General features: G+C 35.0%; 1 protein-coding gene across 1 annotated transcript in view; it reads left to right on the top strand.

The window, feature by feature from the left end:
• AGTR2 (angiotensin II receptor type 2) overlaps positions 1-14,735 on the top strand; it is a 104,375-nt gene that overhangs the window by 68,680 nt on the left and 20,960 nt on the right. The window contains exons 2-3 of the mRNA XM_037512044.2: positions 13,123-13,182; positions 14,369-14,402. The gene's annotated coding sequence lies outside the window, so the exon portion shown is untranslated. The remainder of the gene's footprint in view (positions 1-13,122; positions 13,183-14,368; positions 14,403-14,735) is intronic.

The following is a 14,735-nucleotide window of genomic DNA, read 5'->3' as shown; positions in this document are numbered from 1 at the left end:
TGCTCCCCTCATCAGTGTATTTCAGTCAGTCTGCCTGTTCTGTTCTCCACTCTGTCTCTGGTGAATCCTCTCACCCTCCACCACCCCCCCACATCTCTGGCCTGTACCCCAGCTCTTGTATGCATAAATAGATAAATCTAAAAAAAAAGAAGTATCTCAACTAGATTATGAGCCCTATTTGCCTTTTGTATTGCTGAATAGATTCCAGTACTGTACTTGCTACATATACACTTGTTTAATGGAATGGAGAGATTTCCAGAACAACCCAATGTTTACCTTCATAAATTCTTGTCACCTTGAGATAGAATTTGTTTGACTCTGTACATTTTATTGAATTTCAAGTGCCACAGAGTTATCATCCTACTTATCTTAGAATGCCCTTTTAAGCCACATTTGTACTACCCTTTCAAGTTTAAGGGCATACTCTTTGATGAAAAAGGAAGAAAAAAAATAGAAGTTGAGTCATTTTGCCTACTTTTATTCATTTGGCAATATTGCACCAATTGATTCAAACAGTTACTGTGCTAATTTGTGGTTTTTGCATCTCAAATGTAGGTAAAAATTAAAGTGGTACCTTTTTAGTCTTTAAATGGTTTTTAGCTTCAGTTTACACAAAGATTTAGTTTTGTTAATACTATTTGTGGATGTTTGTGTCTTGCAGTTGTTTTTGTCATTGGCTATTGAGGTCCTTTCTCTCTTTTGTAGGATCTTTTTATTTTATTTATTTTTGCATAGAAGAACTGGAGTGTAGGCCAGAGGGGAGGGGGGTGCGGGGGGAGGTGAGAGGATTCACCAGACAGAGTGGGAAGCAGAATAGGCAGATGTACTGAAATACACTGCTAAGGGGAGCATCGAGCAAGGCAGGAGAGGCCTGCTGCGCCATATGTGGGTTATTTCCCTGGCTGGGGATCGAACTCAGGCCCTCGCAGTGATAGCGCTGAGACTTAATGCCTAGGCCACCAGGGAGGACCCGTAGGATCCTTTCAAAGACAGGCAGTTGCCAATAGGATTTGGTCACTTCCACCTATGCTACCCTTTCCAACAGAGACAACACATATCTAAAGAGAAATTATGGTAGTTAAAAGCAAATGCTTTGGAGCCAAGCACATTTGGGTTGAAATTTTGACCTTGCCTTGAAAATCACTAGAGTTTCTTCATCTGTGACAGAGAGATAAGAAAATTTATTTCCGAAGGAAATAGTGAAGATTGTAAGATATAATAATTATAAATAGATCCTGGCATATAACCAACTTTTATTAGAAATAATGACAAATATTGAAGTGCTAGGTACTTTATTACTTTCACTTTATTCTTATAAGATTGATATTATTTTTCAAAGTATAGGGTAACTTAGACTCAGGGAGAATTGGTAACTTCTTCAATTTTCTTTTTTTTTTAAAGATTTATTTATTTATGCATATAAGAGCTGGGGTACAGGCCAGAGATGCGGGGGGCTGGGCTAGGGGGTGAGAGGATTCACCAGGGACAGAGTGGGGAACAGAACAGGCAGACTGACTGAAATACACTGCTGAGGGGAGCAGCGGGTGAGACAGGAGATATCTGCTATGCCATGTGGGTTGCTACCTGGTCAGCCAGGGATCGAACTCATGCTGCAGAGGCTGCAGATTTGCTTCATGGTATGGTGCCTAACCCCTTGCACCACCCGGGAGGCCCTCAACATCTTCAATTTTCATAGTGAAGAGTGAAGTCTAAATTTGAACACCTTTCGCTCTGACACCAGAACTGTTACAACCTCTCCATTCTGCCTCCCCAAATGTCCACTGACTAATTTTGTTGCACTGTTACTTTCAGGGAAGTTGTTTAGGTGTCCAGACTTCCAGAGAAGCAGCTATTTCAGGACATAGTAAGTAGACCATTGTATGTGACCCCAGATAAAGCTGCCTTATTAGTACCTGCAAGGTTGTATTAGAAGTTATCTATGTGTATATAACTAGATTGTTTTGGGGGAGGTGTGGAGGTGGGTACAATATGTTGTCATCATGATGCAAATATAAGTTGTGAACAAATGACCATATGTTTGGCATATGTTTCATTTCATTACGACTAAATAGTAAGTGACAAATATTTCATCTCATTTGTATCCCACGAACTAAATGTCACACTTCATAGACGTACTCATTCAAAGAGATGATTTGCAAAAACAGGCTTCTTGCCTAAAAAGATATTTGTTTCATGACTTTAATTTTGTTTCAGTCCCTTGGATTTTAGCAATAATTAGAAACAGAGTAAAAATCAATTCTATTTTGTTACCAAAAGACAGCTTCTGTTTTTCTTGCTGTAGGTTTTAATGTTCCCACATTGAGGATGTGGAGCCTACCCTGGATAAGCATGGATACCCCATCTGTTCACCTTCCACAACTGAGGCATATGCTATTGGCATGGCATCCAGCCAGTCAATAGGTGCACTCGAGAATTTTGTCTTTTCTTTCCATTGCTGTAGGAGATAGATAAAAGATAACATGAAGGGCCTCCCCTGTGGCACAGCGGTTGAGCCCTGGGTTGCGAAGCTGCCCGTAGCCTCTGCAGCGCCAGTTCAATCCCTGGCCACCAGGCGAGGGTCCCACATGGTGTGCAGACCTCTCCTGCCACCCGCTGCTCCCCTCAGCAGTGTATTTCATCAGTCTGCCTGTTCTGCTCTCCGCTCTGGCTCTGGTGAGTTCTCTCACCCTCCTGTACTTCTGACTGTACCCAGTGCTTGTATAAATAAATTTTTTTTTTAAAAAAAGATAACATGAAGCCATGAAACTTTCCAGTTGTGCTCAGAGAGGCAAGTATTAATATAGAAACAAATAACTCCCCAGTTCTATTGTCTACATTTGATTACCACAGTCTTCAAAACTCAATGTAGGGACTAGAGGATCCCACTTTCCTTTGACACACACATAATTTTGGAGAGGAAAAATAATATATGTCCTGTGGAAACTGCTTAGCAATCAATCATAGTAAATTTCAGCTTAAGAACTGTGGCATTTCTAATCTGTGCCTCTGATTGGGTAACTGCTGTCCTGGCTTGCTCTTCTCTCCATCACAAATAGGTCTCTTGAGGCTTATAAACATTTCCAGTGCTGCATTATGTAATGAGATTAACAATAGTAATAGTAGTAATATCGATACTCTGCTATAAAGCAATTGGAAATTTACTTCAGGAGAGCTGAGAGTATGGCATTCCTCTATTTAAGCTGAGCATGCAGAAATTGCCTTTATAGGGAAGAAAGAGCTAAATGGGAAACAATGGAGAAAACAAGAAGTCTACTGAGGAGCTATCAGAAATGATGCATGCCTCCTAAAACAAAGGTTTTAACCTATTTTTGAGTCTAAGATGCCCTATAAAGAGGCATAGGTAGAGCAAAACTTTTCTTACTGAGCAAGTATGGAAGACTATTAGGTACTCACACATGGCAAATATAAGAATGTAGGTCATGATTCTAATTCCTATAATACCTCAAAAGGGAAACCACAGCCTTTGGAATAATCTGGTATAGAAACAAGAAATGTATTTAAGAAAATTGAGAGTTTTCTCAGTAGGATGCATTGTGGGGAGACAGGAGCCTCTAAGGGGCATAATAAAATCACTGAGGATTGCACATAACTTTTTTAGAAATTTAACTTAACATAATTGATGTACGTGTTGATCATGAATCCAGTCCACAAATGTGCACACTACTGCTATAATGAGCTATTGTTGACTATGGAAACATGCCATATTTGCAAGTATTCTGGGGTACAGATATGGTGAGAATCACCAGCACAAGAATGTAAAGATCCAAAATAATAGGAAACAATAGGAAGTTTATAAACTGTTAATTATTCAGCAAATATTTATTGAGTACTTGACTCGGCATAGTACTGCACTCATAAGAAGGGGGAAGAACTCAATTTCAGGAGAGCAATCAGAGGACATTGCAATATGGAGCTTACTCGATCCCAATTTTGGGTGGAAAGATTGATACAAAAATAAAAACAGTACCCTTAAATAGTATCTATAAAATTTGTTCTTATTTCTTTTTAGTAAAATATTGAAAAAATATTATCTGAAAGTAAATTTGACATCTTTGTAGTTCACCTTCTGCATCTCATATACAAGAACCAAAATCTGTAAACTCTTAGTTAAGATTCATCAACCGTTCTCTTGAAAGCAAATTAATCCAAAGCTGTGTTATTTCAGGACAGAGTAAAGGACTTAGCTATCTTTCATTAATATCTGTCTTAGAAAGATCATAGTCCCTGGAGATTTTGATGAAAACCCTAGACTTTCTCCTGAGAAAAGTATACATTGCCTATACATATTTTCATTTTTATAAACAATTTCAGATATTTCAAATCCTCTTTCGGTTCATCCATGGAAATTTTAAGGGTACCTGAACTTTTCTTAAAAGAAGACATGTTTTATAAATGATATTGCAGAGATCTTATTTGCAGATATTAGTTCTGGGACTTGGGGAATCTGTTCATTTGGAAGTTCCTGTACGGACAGGAAACTCTAAATCTTAGCAGAAGGATATAATAAGTAGCCTTAAGCTCAGAATGCTAGAATATCTTTGATTAGTGAGGTATATCTTCCAAGATGGTGATGATGGGCCCTAAAATGGCCCTAACTAGATTTCAACTCATTTTTAAAAATCTTACACCGGGAAATTCCTTAGAGGAAGTTGTGTGGTGATTATAAGGTCAGGACTCCCTGAATCCATGTTGGACAGTAAACAGGCCAAGTGGGCTTCTTCCAAAAGGAACTCTTAAAACAGTCAGAATCCTGCAATAAATTATTTCAGGAAAGAACATTCCCAGAAACATAAGTGAATAGAATGAGGAGAATGCTTTCTATATGTAGGATTCCTGAAAAAATAGAACATTCCATATTTAAGAGCAGTTTCAAATACAAATCTGTTTTATATTTTCTAGGCATTACACAAAAGTGAATTGAAAAAATATATAATAGGGGAAACATGGATTAGCATATTGTCAATAATAACAATAAAACTATTTGATAACATTTATCCAGTGCTTACTATGATCTAAACCCTGTACTAATAAACGAGACTAAAGGAGTTGTTTCCTTTTTGTTTGTTATTTCTGGTTTCAACCAGCAAGGTGCATATTGTCATCAATGAAACCATTTATTAGGGAATTCATTGAGATTTTTATAAGCAGAAGGAAAATGAAGTACTTACCTACTGAAATAGGGAGCTTGGAAATTGTAAATGCTAATTATTTACATTATTTGCCAAATGGGTATAAAACAAATGCCTCGAAATTTGAGATAATAGCAAGTAATGTAGAATTTCTTTGGAGAAAGACATTCTCAAAGAAAACAGTCTTGAAAAATAACAGTAGACTACCGATGTGTAGAAAAATATTTCAAGAGAAGATTGAGGCCTCCCTGGTGGCATAGTGGGTTGAGCGCAGTGCTGTGAAGCTGTCTGCAGCCTCTGTAGCGCCGGTTCGATTCTTACCCCAGGAAGATTCCCACATGGCGTGGCAGATCTGTCTTGCCCACTGCTCCCCTCAGCAGTGTATTTCAGTCCTTCTGCCTGTTCTGCTCCCCGCTCTGTCTCTGGTGAATTCTCTCACCCTCCGCGCCGCTGGCCTGTACCCCAGTGCTTGTATAAAAAAAAAATTGGAAAAAAAAGAGAAGATTGAGAATGAGAGTTATAAACTAACGAAATGCACAGTAAATTAGTTGAAACAAAATAAATCTTATAAGATATAAATCACTCACTTGTTTAAGATGAAAGTAAGGAAAAGGAAAAAAATAGAGCCATTTGATCTCTTAATACACAGTTGCAGAAAACGCTTATGTTATATTTATAGATGCATTGGGAAGATGTATTTATATACAAAAGTGGGAAGATATGTCTAAAGGGGAAGGGATAAGGGAAGAGAAGGCAAGCTGGTAGTTGTGAAATTTCTTATGTATCATGCAAAGACCCCATGGGCTGATGTAATGTACAGCATGGGGACTATAGGTAATAATATTGCATTGTATAGAGGAAAGTTACTGAAAGTAGATCCTTAAAGTTTTCATCACAAGAAAAAAAATTGTAACTATGTATGGTAATCAATGTGAATTAGACTTATTGTGGTGATAGTTTTGTGATAGATACAGAAATTGAATCACGTACACCAAAAATTAATATTATGTTTATTATAACTAACTAAAAAGAAATCCTTTGGGCTAATGGAAATGCAGGAATTATTGAAGGTTAAAGCAGTAGCTAAAAATTTTACCCTGATAATAAAGTAGTAATAGGAAAAAGAATTAAAAGAAAATAAGTGGAATATGGTGATGGGCTATGTGTCCTTTGGTAGTGGGAGAATTACAGTGACCACACCTGAGGGAAAAATCATACATTATCCAAAAATTAAATTAAAAATAAGTTAATTAATTAAATAAATGGGAAAATTTACACTATGGCTATGACACAGGCTCTGGTTATAGGCTGTCTTTCCACTGTAAACAATTAAAAAATGAGACAGAATATATGAATTAATCACTTTCATATACTGGGAAATATGCAGTATAGCACTATGAACCTTGATAGAAAGGAAGCAAATGAGGTGAGCCCTACAATTTGCCTACCTTTCTGCAGGGGTCATGTCTGCTCTTTGTGTGTGTGTAGGGACTCCCAAACAGAATAGGGTATCTTGCTGAATTGAGGAGACAGAAATTGGAGTTTGAGGATCTGATGTGACTGTAATTTTCAAGACAGAGTACTGGAAAAGATGGAACCATATGAAAAGCAAGTTCTCATTATCTTTATTGATGGTTTTCTGGAGACTTTGGTTGAATATTTGTATTCAGGATGTATAAAAAAACCCATAAAATATGGAAATAAGAAAATGAGCCATGTCATTTTAAAAAGAATCACATTGAATAGATGTCACTAAAGAAGATGAATAAATGATTAGCACATGGAAAGGTGCTCAACATCGTTTTTCATGGGATAATGCAAATTAAATCAAAAGGAGTTATCACTGCCCATCTATTAGCATAGCTGACCAAACCAAGAGGAAGATGTAGAGGTATTGGATTTTCTTTACTTTTTAAATTTTTTAAAAATATTTTATTTTATAAAATTCTTACATCATTTTTCATCTTTATACAATGTATGCATTTTCATTTTGGTTATATTCCCCATACAATTGCACCGCCCCTTATTTTAACTCTAGTCCTTCCTCACCCCACCCCTCCCGCCTCCCCACTAGTGTGCAGGAATTTAGGAAACCTAAATAAGAGACCAGGAAAAAGACTAATTAATACAAAGTAAAAATCAAAATCAACAAGCAACTATAAATTTTTTTTTTTAAGATTTTTGAATTTTATTTATTTATATAAGCACTGGGTACAGTCAGAAAGCGCAGGAGGGTGAGAGAATTCGCCAGAGCCAGAGTGGAGAGCAGAGCAGAGCAGGCAGACTGACGAAGCACACTGCTGAGGGGAGCAGCAGGCGGCAGGAGAGGCCTGCGCGCCATGTGGGACCCTCGCCTGGTGGCGGGGAATTGAACTGGCATTGCAGAGGATGCGGGCAGCTTTGCAACCCAGCACTCAACCACCGTGCCACCGGGGAGGCCCGAGGTACTGGATTTTCAAATGCCACTTGTGGGAATATAAAATGGTACAATTTCGTTGGAAAATTGTCAATTCCTTAAGAAATTAATCACACATCTATCATAGGATTCATTTTTATTCAAGAGAAACAAAAACATATCTAAACAATAATAAAGACTAATGTACACAGCAATTTATTTTAATAGCCAGAAGCCAGAAATAACTCAATTGTCCATTACAGGGACTCAACATATAGTTTCTGGTATATAAACATAATGGGATACTATTTGGCTATAAAAAGGAATTCATTAGCAATATATGTAATAATATGGATGAATACCTAGACATGTATACTGAGTAAAAGAACTCAGGCCAAAAAAGTACACAGTATATCATTCCATTTATACAAAATTATGGAAAATGAAAACTTATCCACTACAGTAGTAGAAATATATCATTGACAGTTGAGGATGAGCAGGTCCAGGGAAAGGTTCTAGGTAATAACATAGAAATGAAAAAGGAAATATTTTCAGATAGTAGAGATATATACTGTCATGATTTTGATGATGGATTTGCAAATATATGCATATATGAATATGTAACAATTTGTGTAATTTAAATATGTGCACTTTACTGTATGTAGATTACATCTCAATTGAAAAGGTATAAAAACAACCCAAAAAGAGAAGAAACAAAACATCAGAACAATACATATCTTGAATATAAATTGCAAAAATTCTTAGAAAATATAATCACATAGAATCTAGATATATGCAAGGATAATGCATAAGTGGTCAAGTGAAATTATCCCAGGAATTCTAGTTTGATATTTCATTTGAAAAATAATTTATCTCCTAAACAAGCAGTGAAATTACAAGGGACATTAGAAAATATATTGAGAAAAATGAAAACTCCAAATATCAACATACCAAAACTCATGTGACTCAGTATTCAGTAGAAAATTTATGACTGTAAATGCTAACATTAAAAAGGAGAAAGATCTCAAATCAGTAATCTAAATTTACACCTTGAGGAATTAGAAAAAGGAGAAAATACTAAACCCCAAAATAACAGAATTATGAAAATAATAAAACTTAGAGCAGAGGTAATAGTGAATAGAAAAACAATTGAGGAAATAAAAACAAGGGTTGGATTTTTGAAAAGACCAACAAGATGGACAAAATTTTGTTAAAATGAGAAAGAATAAAAGCAAAGACTCAAATAATATCAGAAATAAAAATAAAAATGTCACTATGTTTTTTAGAAATAATAATTATTAGAGAGTACTGTAATCAAATGCAGGCAGACAAGTTGGATAACCTAGATGAAATGCACCTATTAATATTGAAGAAAACTATATATATAAATACATATATAAGTAAATAAAAAATCAGAAACATCTCAAATGAAAAACCCTGGATTAGTAAATTTACCAAATATGTAAAATAAATTAATGCCAGTCTTTCTAAAATTTTCCAAAATTTGAAGAGGAGGAAACACTTCCTAACTCATTCTGTGAGAACAGTATGATCTTGATACCAAAGCCAAAGATATCACAAGAAAAGTACTGATCAACATCCCTTATGAATATTGGTGCAAAAAATCCTCAACAACAGCAAACCTAATTCAACAGCACATTTAAAGGATTATATACCACAATAAAGTGATACATGTTCCTAGAATGCAAGGATTGCTCAATATAAAATAATCATTGCACCATACCACATGAGCAGAATAAAAAAAAAAAAAACATGCCCCTGTCAACTGATGCAGAAATAGCATTTGACAAAATTCAACATCCTTTCATAATTAAAAATAAAAACCTCCACGAAAACTAGGAACAGAGGGAAAATATCTCAATGTAAAAAATCACACACACACACATACACACACACGCCCGCAACTATCATTCTCAATGGTGAAAGACTGAAAGTTTTACCTGTAATATCAGGAACAAGGCAAGAATGTTCATTCACTTCCACAACTTCTTTCCAGCAGAATTCTAGTTAGCACAAGAAAAAGAAATTAAAGGTATTCAAATTAGAAAGGAAGAAGTAAAATTATCTCTGTTCACAGATGACATGATCTTATAGGTTGAAAACCCTGAAGATTAAACACAAAGACTGTTAGGAAAAAATATGTCATTATTCTTACCTGTCAACCTACACCAAGACTAACATGATTGCAAGTATCTGAATATACTAAAAACAACAGAGTTGTGTAGTATGTGAATTTCATCTCAATAAATCTGTTAAAAAGATATTAGCAAAAATTACAAGAATAAAGACCTCTTGTCATGCATTTATAAGCAGACAAAAAAAAAAACCTAACAAATGGGCAACAAAATTAGCTAAACTCTTCAAAAGATAAACAAATGGAGGGAAGGGAAGGGAAAAGGGCCTATATAGAATCAGAAAACTAGTTAATGTTGGACAAGATATATGGTATAGAATCTAGGGGGAGACACTGTTGTAATAGTTACTATTTTTTGAGTGCTTTCAGTGTTGCAGGAATATTAGCTTTAAAAATGAGGTATTAATTTAAAAACCTTTAAAGGATAGTTAGATAATTGTAAAATAACAGTATGGCAGCTTTTCAAAAAAGAAATAATAAACATTCATGTTTTTAAAAAATGAGGTATTATTATCCCAGTTGAATTAATGAGAACATTGAAACATTGAGGGGTTATATACCTCGTCAAGGATGATATATCTAATGAGTTAGATCTGGAATCTGAACCTCATCTTTCTTCCTTTAACATCAATCTATCACCTCCCATAATACACAGGATTTTGATCCCATCAGATACTTTGCTCTCTACACTATTTTATATTATTTTCTTCGTATAGGTGGCCTTGGGGCAGCTGGCATTGATCTATTCTGAAAGAGACTAAAGGTGACTGTATAAATCCTGATCCAGATGAAATTTTAGGATTATCTCATGGTAAAGCTGTTTGCATTTATTAGGAATATATGGATATAGTTTCAGTGATTACCACTGTTAAACACCTCAGATTCTGTTCATGGTTTGTCCAATAGAGCAAAGACAAAATATTTAACACCAAGGAGTTGTTCTTTTTTAGTGTTCAAAAAAATGCAGATATATTAGTTTATAAAACTGATACCCAGAGTGCTGATAGAATCTTGGCATTGAAAGATGAATCAGTGTAGCCCTTGCATGCCTACATCAAAGTATATTCATTATTAACCAGAGTTCAATATTGCTCCTATTCATGTAAAGGTATTTTTATCTCAGTGATCTGCGCTAGACAGGATCAAAAGAGGTTGCCAACGAAACTATTCCATTTTGCACATAAGAAAACTGAAGTCCACATAAAGGAAATTTGTGTAAGACAACACTTACTGTTGAACTACATTATGGGGCTTTTCATTCTCGGTATAATACTGTCAATTTAGACTGAAAACTCATGTCAAGGAAATTTCAAATTTAGCCTGTGACACCTGAGAAAGTGTTCCTTCTTTCATTTTTAAAAGGGAGGATGGGGTAGAGCAATGGTGTGTGTGTGTGTATGTGTGTTTGTGTGTGTGTGTGTGTGTGTGTGCTTGGACACGTGGACATGCGCATGCGTGTTGAAGGTTGCAAAACTACAATCGCTACTGGCTTTGATAAAGAAATGCCATGGACTTGAGCATTTCACTTAGATTGAAAATGACTTTTTGCCAAGAAAGGCTCTCTACAAGTTATTAGCTAGTGGCAAATGTAAGATAGGATCATTCTTGTTCCAGAGTTCACCAACAATGCGTACCAGTCACGGTTACTAACCTATACTCCAGGGGTGAGGAGGCTGAAATTCTTTCACGTGGACTGATCCTGGATTTGCCTAGAAGAAAATACATGCTTCCAAATACCTTCCACATCTGGATCCCACACTGTGAGACTTGGCAGTCAAACTGCTTTTAAAATGTTACAGCATTTTTAGATAACCTGCCAGAATATGTTGAAATGGTACATACTTTGGAATATTCCACATATGGGTAAGTATATAAGTCCTTAAATGCTGTTTTTCTTGTCCTTAATCTGGCAGAGAACTGTAAACATACAATCAGAAATTGTAGCAACATGGTTCATATTTAGCATATTTATTCATCTTTGTTTTAATGTTTTCTGGAAAAGTGCCCTTTAAAAAGCACATTATTTAATGTAATAAACAAGTTGCCTGGGAAATATTGTATGTATGTAGAGATATCTAATGTAATATATTTTCAGTGTGTACATCTCTTTACATAATCATATTTTTCACTGGGGATTGCTCTGGTTTAGCGGTAGTGAAAGCCCAGAACATTGTTGAGAAAGATTCTGAAGATTCATCAGGGTTCTCAGTGGGAAATGGTACCCAAGTGATTAGTGATTTTGGCATTAGTGTGAAAAGGGAGTATAGTGAAAAATGTATTTAATACACTTGAGAAATTAGTTTTTCTAATTTTTTGGGTTTTTTGGAATAGGTTATATATTAGCATGGTAAACCATGAAAGTATTACAGAATATGTGATTGTTTTTCCCTTGCATTCTTTGTCCATTATTCCCAAATACCAATTATTTTTGCAATTTCTTTTAGAAACATCCTATTCTTTAAAATGCATTCTTTATAAATACCTACTTTTTACATAATTATAGTATCATACATGTATTTTTCTGCATCATGTATCTTTTAAATGGCAAGCTTCATGTTACATATATTTTTACCAAAATAGAAAAAATGAATACTATAACATATACCAAAATATTGAATTGTGCAGTTCAAGTAGATGAATAATATGGTGTATTATTAATATTATTGGGTTAATATCTGCCATATTTGTTATTGTTTTCTACTGATACCCTTCTGTTTTTTGGGCTTTATTGTTTTAATTGAGCATTTTGTATTATTTCATTTTCCCTCTTTTCTTAACATACCAATTATACTTCTTTCTCTACTATATATTTTTAGTGCTTGCCATAGAGTTTGCAATATACGCTTGACACCTTATCCAAGACCAGTTTCAAATATTATACCATTTCATGGGTAGTGAAGTACCTTGTAATTCTAATTCTTTCCTCCCATCCCTTATATCATTGCTGGCTTTCATTTCACTTATACATAAGCAACATAATCAAATACATTGTTACTATTTTTACTTTCAAAATTTATATTAGATCAACTAAGAATATGAAAAATAAAAGTACGAAATATTACCTTCATGTATTCTTTCTTCAGCCTCTTTCTTTACATGGATTTAAGTTTCTTACATATCATTTTCCTTTTCTCTGAAGACTGTCTTTTTTATTTTTATATTTCTTACATCATTTTTCATTTCTGCACAATGTATGCATTTTCATCTTGGTTATATTCCCCATACAATTGCACCCCCCTTATTTTGACCCCAATCCCTCCTCTCTCTACCTCCCCTCCCCCCATAGTGTGTCTCTGGTTTATAGTTGCTTGTTGATTTTGATTTTTTCTTTATTATAGTTATTCTTTTTCAACATTTCTTGTTACAAGGCGGGTTTACTGGCAATAAATTTCCTCAAATTTTGTTTTTTTTTGTCTCCTCAGAGTAAGAAAGTACTTACTTCTCCAGTTTTGAAGGTAATTTCACAGGATACAGAAGTCTAGGTTGGTGGTTTTTTTTCTCTCAATACTTTAAATATTTTAGTCCACTTTCTTCTTGTTTGTATGGTTCTAAGGAGAAGGAGAAATCAGATATAATTATATTCTTTGTTTCTCTATAGGTAAATTAGTTCTCCCACTGACTACTTTCAATTTTTTTTCTTTATTTGCTAATGTTTGAACATTTTATGCCTTGATACAGAGTTTGGGTTTGTGGGGCTATTTATTTATTTATTTTTTATTTTGGGTTTTTATGCACTTATCCTGCTCAATGTTCTCTGAGCTTCCTGGCTCTAAGGTTTGATGTCTGACATTAATTTATGGGAAATTCTCAGTCCCTACTGCTTCAAATATTTCTTCTGTCCACTTCTCTCTCTTCTCCTTCTCATATTCCTATTATACACATTGACTCCTTTTGTAGTTATTTGACTGCTCCTGGATATTATGTTGTGTTTCTTCCTGTCCTTTCTTCTATTTTTCCATTTTGGAAGTTTCTGTTGACATATTCCTAAGCTCAAATTCTTTCCTCAGCTGTGTCTACTCTAGTAATGAGCCCTTCTCAATGATTCTTCATTTTTGTTACAGTATTTTGATCTCTAGCATTTCTTTCTTTTTTTTTTTTTAGAATTTCTTTCTGCTTATATCACCCATCTGTACTTAGATGTTGTCTATTTTCCTCCTGAATCCTTAGAATAATAATCATAATCATTTTAATCTTTAAAGCAAATCTTTCTAACATCCTTGCCATATCTAAGTCTAATTCTGATACTTGCTCTGTCTCTTCAAGTGGGGTTTTGTGCATTTTAGTATGCCTTGTAACTTTTTGTTGAAAGCTAGATATAATACATTGTGCAAAAGGAAGTCTAGTAAATAGACCTTGAGTGATGTAATGGTAAGTTATGTAGAGGAGATGATGCTTTCTATAGATGCATGAATAGGTTTCAGGTTTTAGTGAGCCATTCATCCTAGACTGTGACCTTTATTTTTCCCAGGCTTATATTCTCTATAGATTGGGACAGGATAGCTAGCTAGGGCTGAACTTGTGTATTTTCCTTCCTCTTGGTCGGGGTTAGTGTCTGTTAAAATAGTTTTTCCTGAGTGAAGTCTTTGTTAAAAAGAACAAAATGAAAAAAGAAAAAGAAAAAATGCTCTGGTATGTTTAATAATGGTTATCTTTTCCCTCTTCCTACAGGAAGCACAAGAGGATTTTTCTCTGATATTCACAGGTGAGAACCAGGTAGAGCTTTTAGAGGTAAAATTTACAAAAATGTGGGAACCTTTGTATGACCACACCTTTTTTGGAGTTTTTAGCTTTTAGATGTGTTTACACTAAGCCTCTGACAATCTGTCAGTTGCAGTTCAGGTTTTCCTAATCCTGGTAGTGGTTGCTGTGGGAGTTTCTACTCATGGGTTTCTATTCCAGTAACTTTTGATTCTCTCTGTCTGCTTGTCCGATTGGAGAACGGTGGAGCAGTGATGTGCCCTTACTTCTCTGACTGATATAAGAAAAGTTATTGGTTTTTCTGTTTGTTCAGTTTTTTACATATTGTTAAGATGAA

Source organism: Talpa occidentalis, unplaced genomic scaffold (assembly GCF_014898055.3).
Source record: "Talpa occidentalis isolate TD23 unplaced genomic scaffold, MPIMG_talOcc4v2.1 talOcc4.15, whole genome shotgun sequence".
NCBI classification, from domain to species: Eukaryota; Metazoa; Chordata; class Mammalia; order Eulipotyphla; family Talpidae; genus Talpa; species Talpa occidentalis.
Note: the sequence above shows the minus strand (reverse complement) of the source record. Positions and strands in the feature narration are given on the sequence as shown.